The following is a 20,466-nucleotide window of genomic DNA, read 5'->3' as shown; positions in this document are numbered from 1 at the left end:
CCCCTCAGCCCACAAAGAGCGCAGACAAGCACAAAGTGATCACCCAAAAAGAGCTCTACCATTCAAATCCTTCAACTTCTGTCTCTAGGATCCAAGAAAGGAGCACGGCTATGCTCCTGCAACCAGAGCGAGGTTCATCCAAACTACAGCTCACGAATACAAGCAGGACTTCTGTGAGCTACATGTAGAACCAAGGCCAGGGTGGTCCTCAGTGAAAACTTTGATGGGTTTCCACATCAAATCAACACCTTCTCAGGGGCTGCTTCCTGACACCTCCTGATACTTGAAAGCAGAAGTCTGATGGGCTAAGAGCTTAGAGAGAGAATGGAAAGAGAGGGCCCAAACCTCTCACAGCAGAAATGGGGAGGGATGGTTGAGGGGGCGGGGAAAGAGAGAAAGAGAGAGTGTCTTCCTGCTCTTTCTATATCTGTTTGACCCGGAATCTGTCCTTTGCCATATGGCGAGGGAATTCTTGCTGCAAGACCTACATTGACTTGCCGTCTTCCTCCGCAGCCTTGGCTGTCCATTCTCCCAAAAACAGTACTGAAGGAAGCAGGAGGTGATGTCCAAACCGGCTGCTGCTGCCATAAATAATCCAGCTTCCTTTTTTTTTTTTTTTTTTTTTCAGAAGACTCAGCTTTGCTTTCCTGAAGCATTTGCTCCTAATGCCTGGGGCCCTCATGCTTCTGTCTTAAGTTCACTCAGGGTTCTGAGAGCTGCACATGAACAGGAATCTGCAAGTCTGCACCTCAGTGCCAAGGCCTCGGAGAAACTGTGAATGGTCTCCTCCCTCTGCACCCCAACCACAGAACAGGCCTCCCTTCTGCCCAGCTACCCCGACACCTGTTCAGAGAGCTCCCTGCATGCCTCTCGCCCGCCTTCTCCCTCAGGAGTGCTCCTATGTAGGCAGTAATCTTTTACTTAGATTTCCTCCCATGTTAGCCAATTTATTTCATTCACCTTGAAAAATTCTCTCCCCAACTCAGTTCAAAACCAACAGATTCCTAGGTGCATTTTTAGATGTGTAAAACACACGATAAATGATAACATTAGCAAGAAAATGAGGACAGAAGGGAAGCAAAGGTAGCAAATGAGATACAGGGGAAAGCTGACCACAAGGTTCTAAGATGCCATCGGTCTAGTTCTGAGTCTCCTAGAGGCCAAAGCAAAGATAGCAATAGGACCAGGCACAAGTTTGGAAGTTCCCAGCCCTTATCACAAAGAGGTCAGCAAGGTCCCAGATCATGCTTTCAGCACTAAAAATGCAGTTGTGATCTGGCCTTGGGGAAGGCAGTCCATTCTCTCTTTCATCCATAAACATTAAGTGCACATCTTCTAACGGCCAAGTCTGTAGACTCTGGGGGTAAAATACATATCAAGATGTGTTCCCTTCCCCGATCTCCTTAAAGAAATGGATTTGCCTGCCCAATTATCCTTGGCTTTGGGGTTATTGCCCAGAAGTGTGGGGGTCAGGGAAGTGGTTTTTGGGAAAGAACAGACTTTCTGTCTTAGCTTTTCTCAGACTGCAATGTCTGGTCCTTCATCCTCTGTCCAGAGAATCCCTTCACAGCCCAACTCAAATGCCACCTCCTCCAAGAAGCCTTCCTATGTATTTCCAAGCTAAATTAATTGTTTCCACATCTCACGACAATTGCTTCGACATATTAGCGCTTATTCATTTTTCCTTTTGCATTGACTTTTCAGCTCTTCCCTCTGGCCTATCTTATCCTTGTCTCTATTTTAAGGACACAACCCAGGGCCAGACCCATAAGCAATAATCAATATACACCTACTTGTGTTGCCTTAAAGATAATCTCTTTTCGTGAAGTGCAAAGTTCAGAGGTCAAACACACAGAAATTAACTTCATTCAGGACCAAGGTGGCTCTGCCTGGTGCTAGCAGGGATTCAGCAGCAACAAAGCAGACCTGTGTGCTGGGAGCCTCAGTGACGATTCTCCCACCACTCAGCGGGGAGGCTTCCCACAATTGTCCTAAACTAAAGTGTGTGAATACTGACAACTTTCTCCAAGCTCCAGGCCAATAAGCTGCCTGCAGTGATCCCACTGTGAGAAGGGAAGAGGCTGTCTTGTGTGCAGTGTGGTGGGGAGGCATGGAGGTCACAGAAGGAGCTCTGGGCTGTGGAACTGCACGTGAACTGTGATGCAGTGGCTTTGTGCAATGACTGATGGCTGTGTGTGCCTAGGGCCCATCACGAAACCTCTCTGAACCTCAGTTTCTCATCTTTCAACAAGAAGAGTAAAGTCTACCTCATGGAACATTAAGACAAACATTATAAGGTAGATGGAAGGGGTTTAAATGAAACCTGGTTTGGGATAGGTGCTTTTAAAACATTTTCCTCTGTCCTTTTTTATTTTGCCTTTACCTAGGGTTTGGGGCCTTTGCTACTTATGTACCACATGACTTTAGGCAAATTGTTCAACCCAAAACTCAGCAAAGTCATCAGCAGAATGGGCTACTGAGGACTAAACGTGATGATACATGCAATGAGTTTGTTGCACTGCACAAGAGGTCAAAATCACATGTTTACTATAGGGGTCAATATACGTGCATGCCCTAATTCATGAATTATGATCCTAATTCATCCATTCACCCAAATATGTAGCACCCTGGCTCCAGTGTGCTGGGCTATATTCTGGAGACACAATGAGATCACCGCAGCAGCCCTGTACTCAAAGAGGATGTGGTCTCTATCCTTTCTGCCTTCATCTTTTGTGCACTCCAGCTCCTCTCTAGGCCATTTGCCTATCTAGGTATCCCTCCTCTGGAGCAAACCACCCAGAAGCTAGGAAATGAATGTGAGTACTTGATTCAGCCAGTGCCTGTGTGTGGCTGATGCATGCTCCCACTTGCCCTGGCATTGCTTTAAGAGGAGACCCTTGGAATGTTCTGGGAGGCACACTGTCTCCTCAGACAGAGGACTGGTTCCCCAAGGCATGATCCATGGTGATGTCTGACCAGCACAGACTTTTCACTGGAAGCTTGTGTTAGTCCTGGAGGGAGGGAATAGAGCAGCCAGACCTCAGAGAAGAAAGGCTTGGGATCAAGTCCATGGGGAAGATCCGCCTTCATGGGGAGGCTGGACAGCAGCAAAGACCAGTAATGACTCGGGGAAGGGTCTAGAGTAGAACCCCCAGCTCCCTCCATTAGGGGCCAAGACAGGCCTCCACCCACTCTGCCAGGCCCAGGACCATTTCTGGAAGGACAGATACACTGTCTGCACCTGCTGACTCAGGCCCAGGCACTGAGTGCGCCTCTGGCCAATCCCTGCCTACGGACCATGAGGGACGCAGAGCCCAGTTTTCTTTTGCTGAGCCACGACTGTCAACAGCCAGATTTACACAACTCACAATATAAATCTTCATAGCATTAGTTGGGCTTGTTTCAACTTTGCATCACTAATCTCTCACAGCAACCTCCCCAGGATTTTGCATCATAATCACTAGGGCATAATTTTCCTATAAAGAGCTAATTGTTACAGACAGTCACGAGTCAGTGTAATTTTTCAGGGCTGAGAAGAAAAAAAAGAGGCTCAAAGTTCTAATCCAACATCAGCAACGATAATCATAAAACCAGCCTATGTGGGGCCTGGCAGAGAAGTGCAGTCTGAGGCATGTGGTCAAACAACACAGCTGTGTTTTTTGGGGTGGTGCTGGGATCGGGGTCTTCCTATCATCAGCACAGACTCCAAGAGCTGGGCGGCAGGACAGATCTTCAGATAGAAATTCAGAAGATGCTCCAAGGGGCCTGTTGTCCTGGTCTTAGGGCTCCAAAGGGAAGCAGGTCTTGGGACAATGGGAGTATCCTTCAGAGAAGGCCACCAGCAAGGTGACGCACTGCATTTCCTGACATCTGTTTTCTAAGTGCTCCCATCCCTGTTCAAAGACATTCCATTTGCATCGCTCGGATGGGTCTTGCTTTAAGAAAGTGTGTGACACACACACAAAAAAATTCAGATTTTTTTCTGGAAACCCCCAACAACTGTATTATTGAAGGATCTACCTTGCATAATAATTTGCTACAGGGTTCCTCTAACAGTGGGGTCTCCCTTACAGGCATTTAAGATGGAATTTGACTTCTGAACTCCAACCTGTATGGAGCCCTATCTTCCCCAACAAGTCTACTATGTTCACCGAGGTCTCCGTTCCTTATCTCCAGGCATTTATGTGCTCCGCCTGCTGCTGTCCAACCAGACTCCCTGAGGACTCCTGTTCCAGCTATGGAGATCACTGTGCGTGCATGCTCAGTCATGTCTGATTCTTTGCGACCCCGTGGACAGTAGCCTGCCAGGCTCCTCTGTCCATGGAGTTTTCCAGGCAAGAATATTGGAATGGGTTGTCATTTCCTCCTCCAAATCTTCCTGACCGGAATCAAACCCCTATCTCCTGCATCGGCAGGTGGATTCTTTACCACTGTGCCACTTGGGAAGGCCTAGAGACCATTAGAGGCTCTAAGAGTAGGTGCCAGGACACAGTTTATTGACCAACTTAGAACAATGAAAAGGGCGAGTTTATGTCTTTGGTTTGCATTTTCTCTTCTATTTGACTACACACTGATTCATTTATAAATTGCTTTACAAGTGGCTCCTCTTTGCTTCCCAGGGAGCCTCTGGGATTAGGTGAGACACTGTTCTCACAGGCCCAGCTTTAATTCAACAGGCATTCCCCAGAAGATTTTGAAGGGCCAGGCCCTCAGCGAGGTGTGAGATGAGAGAAGGAAGGTTTAATCGCAGACCTGTGGACTGAATGCTTTGACTGGGGGTCACAACTAGAGCTGGGCTGTGTGGGGGATGTGATGGGATTCATCAGTGAGACTCTCATGGGTCAGGATATGAATGCACTTCAGTCTCCAGACTGCCCTCAGCAGGCCCCTGCTGCTCCCTGCCCTCAGGGACCCAGCTTTTCATAGGTGAGACAGGTCCCACCTTAGGCAGAGGCTGGCTGTACGTCTCCCTCCCCTCAGGAACCTCACCCACTCCTGGGCAGCCCTCAGCCTGCAGGGAGGCTCCAGTCCACACTGGGAACCCCCTTCTCTTTCAGAGTTCATGGGAGAATCCAGTTGCTGGGTGGGGAAGTAACATTGCGAAATATGTATTTCCAGTTCCACCTTGCCCCTTTCCCATCCGGACGGCCAGACTCTTGGGGAATGGATTTACATCTCCCTCAGGAGGCTCAGAACAGCACACTGACTCCTTGAGCTGTGCTCCCCAATAGACGTGAGCCACAGATGTGAGTCACACGTGTGAGTTTTCCAGAACTGCATTAAAAAAGTAACTTTATATACTGTATGCATAAAATACATACGGGCGGGAGAATGGGGAGGTACAAACTGTGGGGCGTAAGGCAGGCTCAAGGATGCACTGCACAACGTGGGGAATATAGCCAATACTTCTGTAAAAACTCTAAATGGAAAGTAACCTTCAGAAATTGTATAAAAATGAAAAAAATTTTAAACAAATTTATAAAAGAATAAGGGAGAAATCTAAAAAAGAGTGGATGTGTGTATATACATAACTGATTCACTTTGCTATACAGCCCTGAAACTAACACGACATTGTAAAGCAATGTATACTCCAATTACATTTAATAAATAAGGGAGAATAAAAACAATTGAAACTAAACAAAAAATAGCAATTTTAGTTATATGGTATTTAACTTTTATGTCCAAAATATGGTCATTTTAACATGCAGTCAACAAAAAACAAACTATTAATGAGAAGTGTGTTATTCTTTTTCCCACTAAGTCTTCAAAATCTGTTGTATTTTTTCTTTTTTTTAAAGTTATTTATTTTTTAATTGAAGGATAATTGCTTTGCAGAATTTTGTTGCTTTCTGTCAAACCTCAACAGGAATCAGCCATAGGTATACACCTATCCCCTCACTCTTGAACCTCCCTCCCATCTCTCTCCCATCCCACCCCCTAGGTTGATACAGAGCCCCTGTGTGAGTTTCCTGAGCCATACAGCAAATTCCCGTTGGCTATCTAATTTTGCATATGGTAATATAAGTTTCCACGTTACTCCCTCCATACATCTTCCCCTCTCCCCCTCTCCCCATGTCCATAAGTCTATTCTCTCTGTCTGTCTCTCCATTGCTGCCCTGTAAGTAAATTCATCAGTACTATTTTTCTAGATTCTGTATATATGCATTAGAATATGATATTTATCTTTCTCCTTCTGACTTACTTCACTCTGTACAATAGGTTCTAGGCTCATCCACCTCATTAGAACTGACTCAAATGCATTCTTTTTATGGCTGAGTAATACTCTGCAACTTCATCCATTCATCTGTTGATGGACATCTAGGTTGCTTCCATGTTCTAGCTACTGTAATTAGTGCGGCAATGAACAATGGGATACATGGGTCTTTTTCAGTTTTGTTTTCCTCAGGGTATATGCCTAGAGTGGGACTGCTCAGTCATATGGTGGTTTTATTCCTAGTTTTTTAAGGAATCTCCATATTGTCTTCCATAGTGGCTGTATCAATTTACATTCCCACCAACAGTGCAAGAGGGTTCCTTTTTCTCCACATCCTCTCCAGCATTTATTGTTTGTAGACTTTTTGATGATGGCCATTCTGACAGGTGTGAGGTGATATCTTATTGTAGTTTTGATTTGCATTTCTCTAATAATGAACGATGTTGAGCATTTTTCATGTGTTTGTTAGCCATCTGTATGTCTTCTTTGGAGAAATGTATGTATGTTTAGGTCTTTTTCCCACTTTTTGATTGGGTTGTTTGTTTTTCTGGTACTGAGTTGTATGAGCTGTTTGGAGTTATATGAGCTAAGTTATGGAAATTAATCCTTTGTCAGTTTTTTCATTTGCTATTATTTTCTCTCATTCTGAGGGTTGTCTTTTCAGCTTGCTTCTGGTTTCCTTTGCTGTGCAAAAGCTTTTAAGTTTAATCAGGTCCCACTTGTTTACTTTTGCTTGTATTTCCATTACTCTAGGAGGTGGGTCACAGAGGATCTTGCTTTATGTCATTGAGTGTTTTGCTTACGCTTTCCTCTAAGAGTTTTTTAGTTTCTGGTCTTACATTTAGGTCTTTAATCCATTTTGAGTTTATCTTTGTGTCTGGTGTTAGAAGGTGTTCTAATTTCATTCTTTAACGTGTAGCTGTGCAGTTTTCCCAGCACCATTTATTGAAGAGGCTGTCTTTGCCCTGTGGTATATTCTTGCCTCCTTTGTCAAAAATAAGGTACCTGTAGGTATATGGACTTATTTCTGGGCTTTCTGTCTTGTTCCATTGGTCTATATTTGTGTTTTTTGTGCCAGTATCATACGGTCTTGATGACTGTAGCTTTGTAGTATAACCTGAAGTCAGGAAGCTTGATTCCTCCAGCTCCATTCTTTCTCGAGAGTGCTTTGGTTATTCGGTCTTTTGTGTTTCCATATGAATTGTGAAATTTTTTGTTTTAGTTCTGTGAAAGATGCCATTGGTAATATGACAGGGATCACATTGAATCTGTAGATTGTGTTTGATAGTATAGTTATTTTCACAATATTGATTTTTCCTATCCAGGAACATGGAATATGGCTCCATCTGTTTATGTCATCTTTGATTTCTTTCAACAGTGTCTTATAATTTTCTGTGTACAGTTCTTTTGTCTCCTCAGGTAAGTTTATTCCTAGGTATTTTATTCTTTTTGTTGCAATGGTGAATGGGATTGATTCCATAATTTCTCTTTCTGATTTTTCACTGTTAGTATATAGAAATGCAAGTGATTTCTGTATATTGATTTGGTATCCTGCAACTTTGCTAAATTCACTGCTTAGCTCTAGTAATTTTCTGATACTATCTTTAGTGTTTTCTATGTACAGGATCATGTCATCTGCAAACAGTGAGAGCTTTACTTCTTCCTTTCTGATCTGGATTCCTTTTGTTTCTTTTTCTTATCTGATTGCTACAGCTAGGACTTCCAAAACTATATTGAATAATAGTGGTGAAAGTGGACCCCCTTGTCTTGTTCCTGATCTTAGGGGGAATGCTTTCAGTTTCTCACCATTGAGAATAATGTTTGCTGTAGGCGTATCATATATGACCTTTACTATGTTGAGGTAGGTTCCTTCTATGCCAATTTTTTGAAGAGTTTTAGGCATAAATGGGTACTGAATTTTGTCAAAGGCTTTTTCTACATCTATTGAGATTATCATATGGTTTTCATCTTTCAATTTGTTAATATAGTGTATCACATTGATTGATTTATGTATATTGAAGAATTCATGCATCCCTAGAATAAACCCAACTTGATCATAGTGTATGAGCTTTAGATGTGTTGCTGAATTCTGTTTGCTAAAATTTTGTTGCTGATTTCTGCATCTATGTTCACCATTGATGTTGGCCTGTAGTTTTGTTTTCTTGTGTTGTCTTTGTCTGGTTTTGGTATCAGGGTGATGGTGGCCTCGTAGAATAAGTTTTGAAATGTTCCTTCCTCTGCAACATTTTGAAAGAGTTTTAGAAGGATAGGCATTAGCTCTCCTCTAAATGCTTGATAGAATTCTCCTGTGAAGCCATCTGGTCCTAGGCTTTTGTTTTGGGGGAGTTTTTTTTTATCACAGCTTCAATTTCAGTGTCTATAACTGGGTTGTTCATAATTTCTATTTCTTCCTGGTTCAGTCTTGGATGACTGAACTTTACTAAGAATCTGTCCATTTCTTCCAGGTTATACAATTTATTGACATATAGTTGTTCATACACCACCCTTATGGCAGAAAGTGAAGAGGACCTAAAAAGCCTCTTGATCAAAGTGAAAGAGGAGAGCAAAAAAGTTGGCTTAAAGCTCAACATTCAGAAAACGAAGATCATGGCATCTGGTCCCATCACTCCATGGGAAATAGATGGGGAAACAGTGTCAGACTTTACTTTTTTGGGCTCCGAAATCACTGCAGATGGTGACTGCAGCCATGAAATTAAAAGATGCTTACTCCTTGGAAGAAAAGTTATGACCAACCTAGATAGCATATTCAAAAGCAGAGACATTACTTTGCCGACTAAGGTCCATCTGGTCAAGGCTATGGTTTTTCCTGTGGTCATGTATGGATGTGAGAGTTGGACTGTGAAGAAGGCTGAGCGCCGAAGAATTGATGCTTTTGAACTGTGGTGTTGGAGAAGACTCTTGAGAGTCCCTTGGACTGCAAGGAGATCCAACCAGTCCATTCTGAAGATCAGCCCTGGGTGTTCTTTGGAAGGAATGATGCTAAAGCTGAAACTCCAGTACTTTGGCCACCTCATGCAAAGTGTTGACTCATTGGAAAAGACTCTGATGCTGCGAGAGATTGGGGGCAGGAGGAGAAGGGGACGACAGAGGACGAGATGCCTGATGGCATCACTGACTCGATGGCCGCGAGTCTGAGTGAACTCCGGGAGTTGGTGATGGACAGGGAGGCCTGGCGTGCTGCGATTCATGGGGTCGCAAAGAATCAGACACGATTGAGCGACTGAACTGAAATGAACCGAATAGTCTCTTATAACCCTTTGCATTTCTGCATTATCTGTTTTAACCTCTCCTTTTCATTTCTAATTTTGTTGATTTGATTCTTTTCTCTTTCTTTCTTGATGAGTCTGGCTAGAAGGTTTGCCAATTTTGTCTTCTCAAAGTATCAGTTTTTAGTTTTATTAATCTTTACTACTGTTTCTTTCATTTCTTTTTCATTTACTTCTGCTCTGATTTTTACCATTTCTTTCCTTCTACCAATTTTGGGTTTTTGTTGTTGTCATTGTTCTTCTTCTTTTTCCAGTTATTTTAGGTGTAAAATTAGGTTGTCTATTTGATGCTTTTCTCGATCCCTTGAGGTGGGATTGTGTTGCTATAGACTTCCAGCTTAGAACTTCTTTTGCTGCATCCCATAGGTTTTGAGTTGTGTTTTCATTGTCATTTGTTTCTCGAAATTTTATGATTTCCCTTTTGACAAAATCTATTGTATTTTTAATATTTACAAGAGATCTCAATGCTCACTATCTGCATTTCAAGTGCACAGTTGGTGCACATGTCTAGGGACCCCATGTTAGACAGTGTCATCCTTGAGCCAACAAGGTGTGAAGAGGTGGTGAAGAGGGAGCCAGTCCAAAGTGGCCCAGGGTGGGGAATGGAAGGAGCCCAGGAGCCTACAGGGACCAAGGCCTTGGCCATTTCAACGGAAACAGGATCATTATCAGGTTCCCAATGTGGTAAGTGGTGGTTCACAGGATAAGCCCTCAGTCAAGATCCACCAAAAAAAAGCCTTTGTGCCGTATGATTTTGCCCACAACTGCACTGTCCAATATGACAGCCATTAGCCATTGATGGCTAGATAGTATCGCTGACTCAATGGACATGAATTTGAGCCAATTCCAGGAGATAGTAAAGGACAGGGGAGTCTGGCGTGCTAGTCCATGGAGACGCAGAGTCGGACACAACTTAGTGACAGCAGCAGCAGCCACACGTGGCTGTTTAAATTCAATTAAATAATACTAAGAAGTCGTTGGCTCAGTTCATCAGCCACTTTTCAAATGCCCGTTAGACACCTATGGCTAGGAGCTAGTGCTCGGAGCAATATAAATATACTTTTACCATCACAGAAAGTTCTACTGCACACACTGGCCACTGAAAAATGTGGGGAGTGGCCCCAGATTTCCTGAGATGAAAGTTCTGCCACTTATAGTTGTGGGGACTTGAAATAAAACCTAAATTGTTTTATAAGAAAATAAGGTCATTTTCTTACATAACTGAATCTGTGGAATGAAATGCTTAATTCTTTTAACTGACACTGTTTTTAACTCTCGGAGCATGTTTCTTCATTTATAAATTTGAAAGGCAATCCATACCACCCCCCAAGATGATACAAGGGATCAAATGAGATAAAGAAGTTTAAATGGCCAGCCCGAGTCCTGGCACACGGGGCTCCCATCCATCCCTCCCTCTCCTAGGATTCTTTGTGTGTGTGTGTGTGTGTGTGTGCCTCTGGGTCCTCTTTCTTCCACTGCATTTTTGGGGACTGTGTCCTGAACCCTGCAGCATCTTATTTCCCCAACCAGGGACTGAACCCTCACACCCTGCGGTGGAAGCCTAGAGTTTTAACCACTGGACCACCAGGGAAGTCCCTCCTCTGCTCCTCTTGAATGGGGAAACAATGAGCAGATTTTCAACTCTCCGAAAGCAAGGGCCGTGGCCACATCACTGCCCTACCCCGAAATCCTCACAGCAGCAGGGCAACTCTCTGGTCAAACAGGACTCATGAGAAGGCAATTTTCCAGCTAACAAGTGGACGGAATTAACAGGAGGAAATTGCTTTACCGAAGGTAGAAAGAGCATCAGGATTTATAGAAGCAGTGAAATTGGTATGGTGAGCTAGAACTACTGGAGAGAAAACAGGAAAATAAAGATGTGTGCGAAGGAATGGGAGGTGAGGAGAGAACTAAGGAATTCTTTGCATCCTTTTGGCCAAAATATGAGGTGAACCAAGAGGACAGCTGGTTTAACCAAACAGAATTTCACAAAGGCTGCCACTGCACCGGCTTATCTAGGCCACGAAACCCCCGTCTGATGGGCAATCATATCAAAGTGAGAATAAGCAACTGCAGTTAGACAGTGAAGAAACTGGAGCCGCTCAAGGTCAGGCCCCCTGGGGGGGCAAGTCAGGGGCAGAACACAGAACAATCCATGCCAAAGAGAAAGGGAAAAGTCAGAAGGGATAGAATTTTAATTATATCTAAATGGGTTAACTTGAACCTGCTTGCTCAAAAGAGCTGGGAACAATACAGATCTATTGTTTTTTCTCACCAACTCTGGCCAAAAATGGCATGTTAATGAATCATGCGGTGGCATCGTAACACTGTCTCACCTGTTCTCCTGGGCTGAGTCCCTGCCTGGAGGGACCCTGGCTGGGAAAAGGTGGCCTGCCCGAGGAGAGGAGCAATTATAGCAGCTGAGATGTTCTGTCTGCTACTCACTGCTCAGAAGCTGGGCCTCCTCGGGGACAGTGGAAGAAGAATTGAGTCAACACAAACTGGGTGTCATCATACAAGGATGAGCCCTGACACTGGTGTCACTGCTCTTCTGCAGCTCCTTCCTTATCATTCCTGCAAGCCCTACTACCATCCCCGACGCGCTTAGAACTAGGAGGACGTGAAGGGACCCAAGTTCAACCTCCTTTTTTAATAGCTAGGACTCAGTGACCCAGAGAGCAGGAGTCAAGTGCCAGCCCTGCACCGGAGCCCTGACCTTAGCGGGGAGCCCAAGCCATGCCTCCTGGCCAGCTCATAGCTCTCTCCACTGCTTCCTGTGGCTTTTCCACCTGGCACTGGATTTGCACGCACAATACATACTTGATGCTCTGGTAACTAAAAGTACCTAAATTTAACTAGCATGACCCAGGTCCTGCTGCCTTGGCTCTTAGCCACCACTGGCCTGATTATCAGAGTGGTTTTTAATTCTAATGAAAATTCTTCAATACAAGAGCTCAGGCTCACAAAGGCTGCCACAGCTTTATGAGCACTTGGTGGTTCAGGTTAATAAAATGTTTAGCTCTTATAAAATGCCTTTTCTCTTGAGGTATTTTTGTTTGTTTTTAGAATAATGAGATCCCTGATATGACTCTGAGACTAATGTGTGTAGAAATGGATGGCTGGAATACAATTCAGACTCCCTCCATGGATGAACACAATTGCCTCTGGGCAACGAGGCACAGAGTAGACTCTGTCTCAGCAAACTGATTGCTTTCTGAGACATGTCAGAAGCTGCAGATAGAAGCTGTCAGAAGCCAATTCCCTGTGGCTCCAGGAGAGACCGCAAATCTGGCCCAGCTTTTTGTCCTCAGGTTTCTGAGCTGACTCATGGTCTGCTGAAGATCGCTGACCTCCCATTTGCCCTTCCCCTTCCCCCCATGCCCATCCACCCATAACCAGGCACGGGGCAAGTTCCAGTGGATTCCAGCCCCAGATTCTGTAAGGAAACCAATGCCCCTGAGCTGCAGCCTCACAGGAGACCACAAACGTTACAAAGACAGAAAATAGAAAATCTGCTCTAAGGCCAAGAGATTGGACCTTTTTTTAAAGACTACTCATGAGAACTTTATCAGATATTAGACCCAGGCAGTCCCTGAAGCCCCTACTTCCTGTGTGAATAGGGATAATGATCTAGGCTGTGCTGTTTCTTGGGCTGGAGTGAAGCTCAAAGGTGAAGATGGAAAAACACTTGGAAAAGATAAAGCTGCACAGATAGAAAGAACTAACAGGTCATCCCCAGAAGGGCTCCTGAGGCTCCAAGGGCTGTTTCGGCTTTAGTGCTTGCTGTCATGTGTGCTTGCAAATAATCACCACATGCATATTTCACTCTTGCCTTTCGCAGGAGTAAATGCAGGAGTCCTCCTCCCCCATTATTCTGGCCATCGCAGACAGACTGCAGCTGTCTTGTTAACTGCTGTATCCTTGGGGCTGAGAGCAATGCCTGGCACATAGCAGGGAGCCACTGAATAGCTAGGGAATGAAGAAAGCCAGAGCTCCTTGAGAAAGGATCAGTTTTCCTGTGCCCTAGGGGAGTGAGTAGTAGGGGAGGGCCTGGTGATGCTGCCTGGCGTTCAGTCGCTCAGTCATGTCCGACTCTGCGACCCCATGGAGGTGATGTTGGTAGCACAGGTGAATTCTGCACCCCATCACCTCTGCCTCTGTGTTCAACATGTTCATATATGTTCATCACCCCTGCCCCATATTCATTGCCTTTATTCTTCAGAATTATGAGAGAGGGGTAATACTCCTCTTAGCTATTTGAGTTCCTTGGGATCTGATTCATCTTCCATCCCTTGGCTTGACACCGCATATGAACTCAGTAAAAGTTGGTGGAATGTATGACTATCTTTCTTTATGATTATCTGAAATACCCCAGAACTGGTCTAGTAAAATATAGGAATCTGAAGCCTGAGGGATGGTAGAAGAGAGATTCAGTTTACATGATGAATGGAGGACAGTGTCTCAGAAATTGGATCACTTGTTTTAACCCCATATGTAGGGGAACCAGGGCATTCCTGGAAAAATCCCACACTAGCCTTACTGGGGTTAATGTGTTTCCTGTTCCTGAAAGGCCTCCAAGGAGACAACTTATCCTGATAGAATCAACACCCATTTATGGAAATGTAAACAGACTTCTGAAGGGCACTCAACTGTAAGGGTAAAATTAATCAGTAAAGACATTTAACCAAAGTACTTAAGTAACGTGGGCAGATCAGACAGAAAACCCAGACAGGAAACCCATCTGGCCCCATCCACATCAGATGTTCTCTGAAAATTCTCTAATCCCTTTTCTTTCCTGGGGTGGGGGTGGGGGGATAATAACCTTACATTTTTAAACTTAAAATCTAAAAACTACGTTACATATAATAAATATCTACTATAGAGCAGAGAACTCCATTCAATATTCTGTAATGACCTATATGAGAAATAATCTAAAAAAGAGTAGGTATATGTATTGGGTTGGCGAGCTCAATACATGTATAACTGATTAACTTGGTATACCTGAAACACAACACTGTAAATCAACTGTACACCAATAAAATTTTAAAAATAAATATAAAACCTTGCACTTCTCTGTAAAAAAAAAAAAATACCACCATCACGACCAACATTAAAAAAACTGTTACATAGAGTAAAAAATATCACATCTATGAGCCACCAGGAAAATGTTTTGTTAGGAGGGTCACGGAGTCAGGGTCAATCATGGTGCTCAGTGCTAACATCTCTGCCCTAGGAGTGACTGTGGCCCCTGGGGAGAGAAGTTCTCCTTTATAGGTCCAGCTACTCCTCTAAAGTGGAGAAGAGGAAGGAAGGAAGGGTCCACCCTGTCCCCCTAAGAAGCTCTCTACAGGGAAACACAGAAAATACTCTTTCTTAACATACCTCTCCTTTAAAGCAAAGCTGATTGGTAACTTGATGACCTCACAAAAACAAAGACAGGCCTTCTAACGACAGTCTGGGGACTATCAGCCAGTAGGTTGAACAAAGAGAAAAATAACAGCAAGGTGTTCTGGCTCCCCTGGCTCTTCTGGCTTCAGGTCCTGATTTCTCAAAGATTACAAAGAAAAGACAAACAAGAAATCAATAATTCCAGAACAAAAAAGACAAGCTAACTATCTGAGTGGAAAGAGCCAGCCCTCAGAAGGTTAACCGAGGGACACCTGTGAGTCAAAGACCTTTGGTTGGGCGTCATTGGACATCCTCATGTGGCAGGAAGGCCTGTGATCTGTCCTCGCAGTGAGCTGAGCACTCCTAGCGGTACAGCAGACACGGGCTTCACCAAGCCATCCACAGCCGCTCATGTGGTCCCTGCCACGGCTGGGAAAGAGTGTGGCCTGGGTCATTCACAAGCGAGACGCAAGGTCACCAGCTGCCATGGGCTATCCATGATCCTATCTTTAGCAATGTGGTAACAGCGGTCAGTAGTCATCACTCAGTGAACAGACCTTCTCCGATTCCAGCCTCACGATCCTATGAGTTTCATACTATGATCTCCAGTTTGTGCTGTGTTTAGTCGCTCAGTCATGTCCAACTCTTTCCGACCCCATGGGCTGTAGCCCGCCAGGCTTCTCTGTCCTTGGAATTCTCCAGGCAAGAATACTGGAGTGGGTTGCCATGCTCTCCTCCAGGGGATCTTCTCAACGCAGGGACTGAACCCAGCTCTTTTGCACTGCAGGCTGATTCTTTTCCATCTGAGCCACCAGGGAAGCCCAGTGTACAGGCAAGAAAAAATAAGACCCAGAGAGGCTGGGTAACTTTTCCAAGGTGATTCTTTGAATATGGTAGTTCTCAACCAAGGCTTACCCTTACAACCCCAAATCACAGTGCCCAGGCTGCATGGTCAGCCAATTAAACTAGAATCTCTGGGGCAGAGTATATTTAAAGCTCCCCAGATGATTCCAGTCCCACTCACTCTCCGCTTTTTTGCCATCCTCCCTTTGTCCTACCAAGTTTTGTGTGGTTCTATATATACTGTTCCAGTGGTCAGGAACTCCTGCCTGCTCTCAGCTGTGTTCTGCAAGATCTTCTGTGTCTGGAGGTGTATTCCTGATGTATCCATGGAGAGAGATGTACTCCAAATCCACCTACTTCCTGGATCTCCCCCAGATGACTACAATGAGCAGCCACGGGTCTAGTATTGGATTGGCCAAAAAGTTTGTTCAGGTTTTCCGCCCACTCTTATGGAAAAACCCAAATGAACATTTTGGTCAACTCTACAAATAGTAGGATTAGGATTTGAATCTGATTCCAGGTCTTTGCTTACTTTTCTCTGCAATACTGCCAACCGTGAAGTAACAATCCAGAAATTTTTTTTTTAAGTCATCAAATGGCTGTCATACTGGACATATTGGGAGACCTGGGATTCAGAAAAAGGAAATCTCATTTGACATCATGTTTACTTTCCTTATAAATAGGATTAAAAACAAAACAAAACAGGTTGAGGGCTAAGAGTCTTTCCTATACAGCAGAGTGCATGGGCTTTGTGAACAGGACTTTCAGACATTCAGAATGTTTTTATTTTACTGTCCAGTTTCGGCCACGTAGTTTTGGAAGGCTGAGCTGGAGTTTGACTTTAGGGTCTTCAGCTGCCTTTTGGGGCTCACAGTGAGTGTGTTGACTCACGAAGGTACCCATGACCAACGTCATGCTCATATCTCATCTGCTCAGACAGATGGGTCCTGTCTGCCAATTCCAATGAATGCCTCTAGTTAACAGCATTTTCTAGGGCAAAATCATCAGGATTTAAACATCCTCCGCCGAGTGCCATGCGGAACAGAACATCCCATCTTTGTGACTTTTCCTGTCATAAGGAAATGATGGAAAATACTTTTTCATATTAAAAACGTTTGCTTTTCTGAGGACGAGAGCCACCATGGCCACTTCAGCTGAGACAGCTAGCTTGGGTTGTATAATAAAGACTTGTACAATCAGAGCCTTCAGCCTGTCACTGCCCTCCAATTAACCCTTTCCTCTTTACCCTATTAGATTATAGCTTATAATTGTCTAAAGCCTCCCTAACAGTTCATCTCATGCAACTTCTGTTCTCACTAGCCATAGCCCATAGCTGTACAACACAGATATATTTTGCTGCCTCCTTCAATAATACATGTTAGGTTGCATCTTATAGGGGAGTATAAGGCGCTCCTTTAGTTTCCATACATTTATCCAAGATACACTTACTGAGTAGCCTTCCTATGCTAGATATGACCCAAGATACGGAGTGAAAAACACCAGTAAGGTCCAGCCTCTAACATGAGCAAGCTTGCAGTCCAGTGGGGAAGTTGGATACAAAAAAGGCAAGTAAAACCCAATGTAGTGGCTACATGATGGACCCACCAGTACATCACTTAACTCAGCTGGGGAAGAAGGAGTGAAGGTTGACAGAGAAGGGCCCCTGAACAAAAGGAAGTCTAAATGAAGGAAATCTGCAAAGAGACATTGAATATGATCAGGGGCTGAACGACCGACTGAAGAAACTCACTTTTGCAGGGCAGTGAGGATAGCATTCGCTTCATGCAAATGTTTTCAGTCATCCTAAAGGCCCCTCACAAAATGTCTTTCAGCCCCTTCTCCCTCCTAGTCCCCTGGGTCGAGTCCCACAGCACTACTCACTGTTCCCCAACCAGATCTGTGCGTTCATTCATACGTTTCTGTTCTTGCCGGGCCTGTGTTCTTTGTTAGGAATGCTCATTACTCCTCTCGGTCCAGTGGGTGCCTATGAACCCTACGAGGTCCAGTACAAATGGCACCTTCTCTGTGAAGATGTCCCTACCTCTGGGCAACCATAGTACATGTGACATTACATTACAGTTATCTGATTGCCTCTCTAGGCTGTATGTTTCTAGAGGACAGAGGTGTGTGCATGCAGGCTGTCTCTTCAGTCGTGTCCGACTCTCTAAGACCTTGTGGACTGAAGCCCGCCAGGCTCCTCTCTGTCCATAGGATTCTCCAGGTAAGAACACTGGGGTGGGTTGCCATGCCTTCCTCCAGGGCATCTTCCTGACCCAGGGATCGAACCTGCATCTCTTTCATCTGTCTCCTACACTGGCAGGAGGGTTCCACTGGGACCACCTGGGAAGTCCGAGAGGATAGGAACCGCGTCTTAATCATTCTCACATGTCAAGTGTTTAGTAGCCAGGAGACACGTCATGTGCCTTCTTTTTGACAAAGGAATGAAGGAACAAAGCAAAACATTAAAAATTTGCATGAGGGACTTTCCTCTCCTCCGTTTACTCTCCCCTATTCAGTCAAGTGTGCAGGTTCCAACACAGACAGCCCTACCCAACCCTCAGTACAGAGGCGGATATGGAAACCCTCCCTGTGCTTTTCACCATAAATGCAGTGAGAAACCAGAATGAGCTCGGGGAGGCTGAGGCCATGGCTTTGTCATCACGCTCAGACTGGTCCAGCCACTAGTCAGCATGTGTGACAGGATCAACCAGCGGTGGTCCAGTGGTTAGGACTTGGCCTTCCAATGCAGGGGCTATGAGTTCGATCCCTTGTTGGGGCAGTGGGGCCCAAACAAACAAACAAACAAACCAGAAACCATATTCTAACAACTTCAATAAAGACTTTAAAAACAGCCCACATCAAAAAAAGTTTTAAAGAAGATAAATAAATGGACCAAAAGCTCACAGGAACTAAGACAATTCAAAGGCACAAGCACAGTCTCCCTAGCACAGGCTAATATAGGGGTGACTTAACAGGAGGACGCTGGTATCAGCTCCTGGCAAGACAGGCAGAAGCACCAACTTCTGAAAGGACGGCTCATTTGGCGATCGGCACATGCGCAATTGTGCCATAAGCAGATAGAGAATGGGGAGACTTGGAAGCAAACTGATTATTCATGAATCTAATCACAAGTAACAGCTCAAGAAAGGCCCTTCTGAGATGCCTGTAATAATTCACGCCGAGGATGGAGGGCACCCTGCCAAGTTGGCATCTAGACCTTGAGTATCACGGGGCTCAGGCTAGCGTGCGGTGAATCATCAGAGGCAGGCCAGCTCACCTCCTTAGACCCAGTGCCGACAGGACCACGGTCGGGGTCGGGTCTTCTCAGGCCGCAGCGAGGCACACTTTGCTGTGGCCAGAGCCTGCATCCCTTTATCCAAGCCAGGCACTCCAGCATTTCTCTCATTTGAAAGACAGCACCTTTAGAGGCGGGATGAGGTGATTAAGGAGATGGATTTAACAAAACATGTTCCTACTCATACACTGCACTGAGCCTTCAAACAAGCTGAGTCAAGTGATACAAATGCCCAATGTTTAGGGACCCCAGACAGCGCCCAGGAGGGGTGCAGGCTCAGGCTACTCTCCTCTGTTCATTCAAATGTGCAGGTTCCAACACTGACAGCCCTAACCAACCCTCAGTAGAGAGAGAGGTGGGTATGGAAACCCCACCCCCCAAGGCTTTTCACCATAAACACAGTGAGAAAACCTCAGCTCAGGGAGGCTGAGGCCACGACTTGGTCATCACGCTCTGTCTGGTCCGGCCACTAGTCAGCATGTATTACAGGGCCAACCATGGTTAATGATGAGGAATGGTAATTTATGTCTTGATGCTGTGTGGGGTTAGGAAGGGCACAAAGTCTGTTCATGCTCTACTGTGAGATGCCTGTACTGCAGAAGAAACTATTCTGGCCACCAGAACAGAGATGGGTATTTCAAAGAGGAAAAGACATGTGTCTTTCAATACAGAAGCCCTAGTTTTAATCGGCAAAATCAAGGCAGGTTCCCATAGAATCTTCTACATGGTAAGTTTGTGACAGTTTCAAAGTGCACACAGAGGCTTCCCTTACTCAAGAAGCCCATAAGGCACAGAAACAAAGCCTCTAGTTAACTTTTCGTTGTCCAGGATGAAATGGTGCAAGGGATGTGTGCAACTATAGGTATGAGAACAAGCTGAGATATTGATAATCTAAAAAAAAGAAAAAATCTAGATGCTCTGCCACTGGATATCAGAGATTATCCTGACTTCAAACAAAACAAACTCATGTCTGATTCTTTGAAAATGGCTTGACAAGCCTTCTCTGGAGTCTAGCTTCCGCTGGCCTGCAAGAGCCAGGTGCATTTTCATCCTCCCTCCAGTACTCAAAATAGTCCAGAAGATGCTTGTTATGGGATAGGAAGCAGCAAAACACTTAAAAACAAAGCCCCTCAGAAGCCTGTCTCCTGTCTCTAGGGATTTGATGATCCTCCAAACAAGCGATTGATTTGAACCACAAAGCAAAGTGAAACAACTGTGGATAGACCACTCTAAAGGATAACAAAGGAGGCTTGGAGGTTCTAAACTTATATTCTCTATGGTCAGAGACCATGTGCATCACAATCAGCTGGTACATGATTTAAATGCGTTAAATGTGTTAAAAATGCACACTCTTGGGGAACACCCCATATCTACTGAATCTTAATCTCTAGGGGTGGGCACAAGAGCCTACATTTTAAAATAAGCTCTTTAGGAACTAC

General features: G+C 44.7%; 1 protein-coding gene across 1 annotated transcript in view; it reads right to left on the bottom strand.

Moving 5' to 3' along the window:
* KCNH1 (potassium voltage-gated channel subfamily H member 1) overlaps positions 1–20,466 on the bottom strand; it is a 421,111-nt gene that overhangs the window by 32,404 nt on the left and 368,241 nt on the right. The window lies entirely within an intron of this gene.

Source organism: Budorcas taxicolor, chromosome 16 (assembly GCF_023091745.1).
Source record: "Budorcas taxicolor isolate Tak-1 chromosome 16, Takin1.1, whole genome shotgun sequence".
NCBI classification, from domain to species: domain Eukaryota; kingdom Metazoa; phylum Chordata; class Mammalia; order Artiodactyla; family Bovidae; genus Budorcas; species Budorcas taxicolor.
The sequence above is the reverse complement of the archived record's forward strand: the minus strand, read 5'-3'. Positions and strand labels throughout refer to the sequence as shown.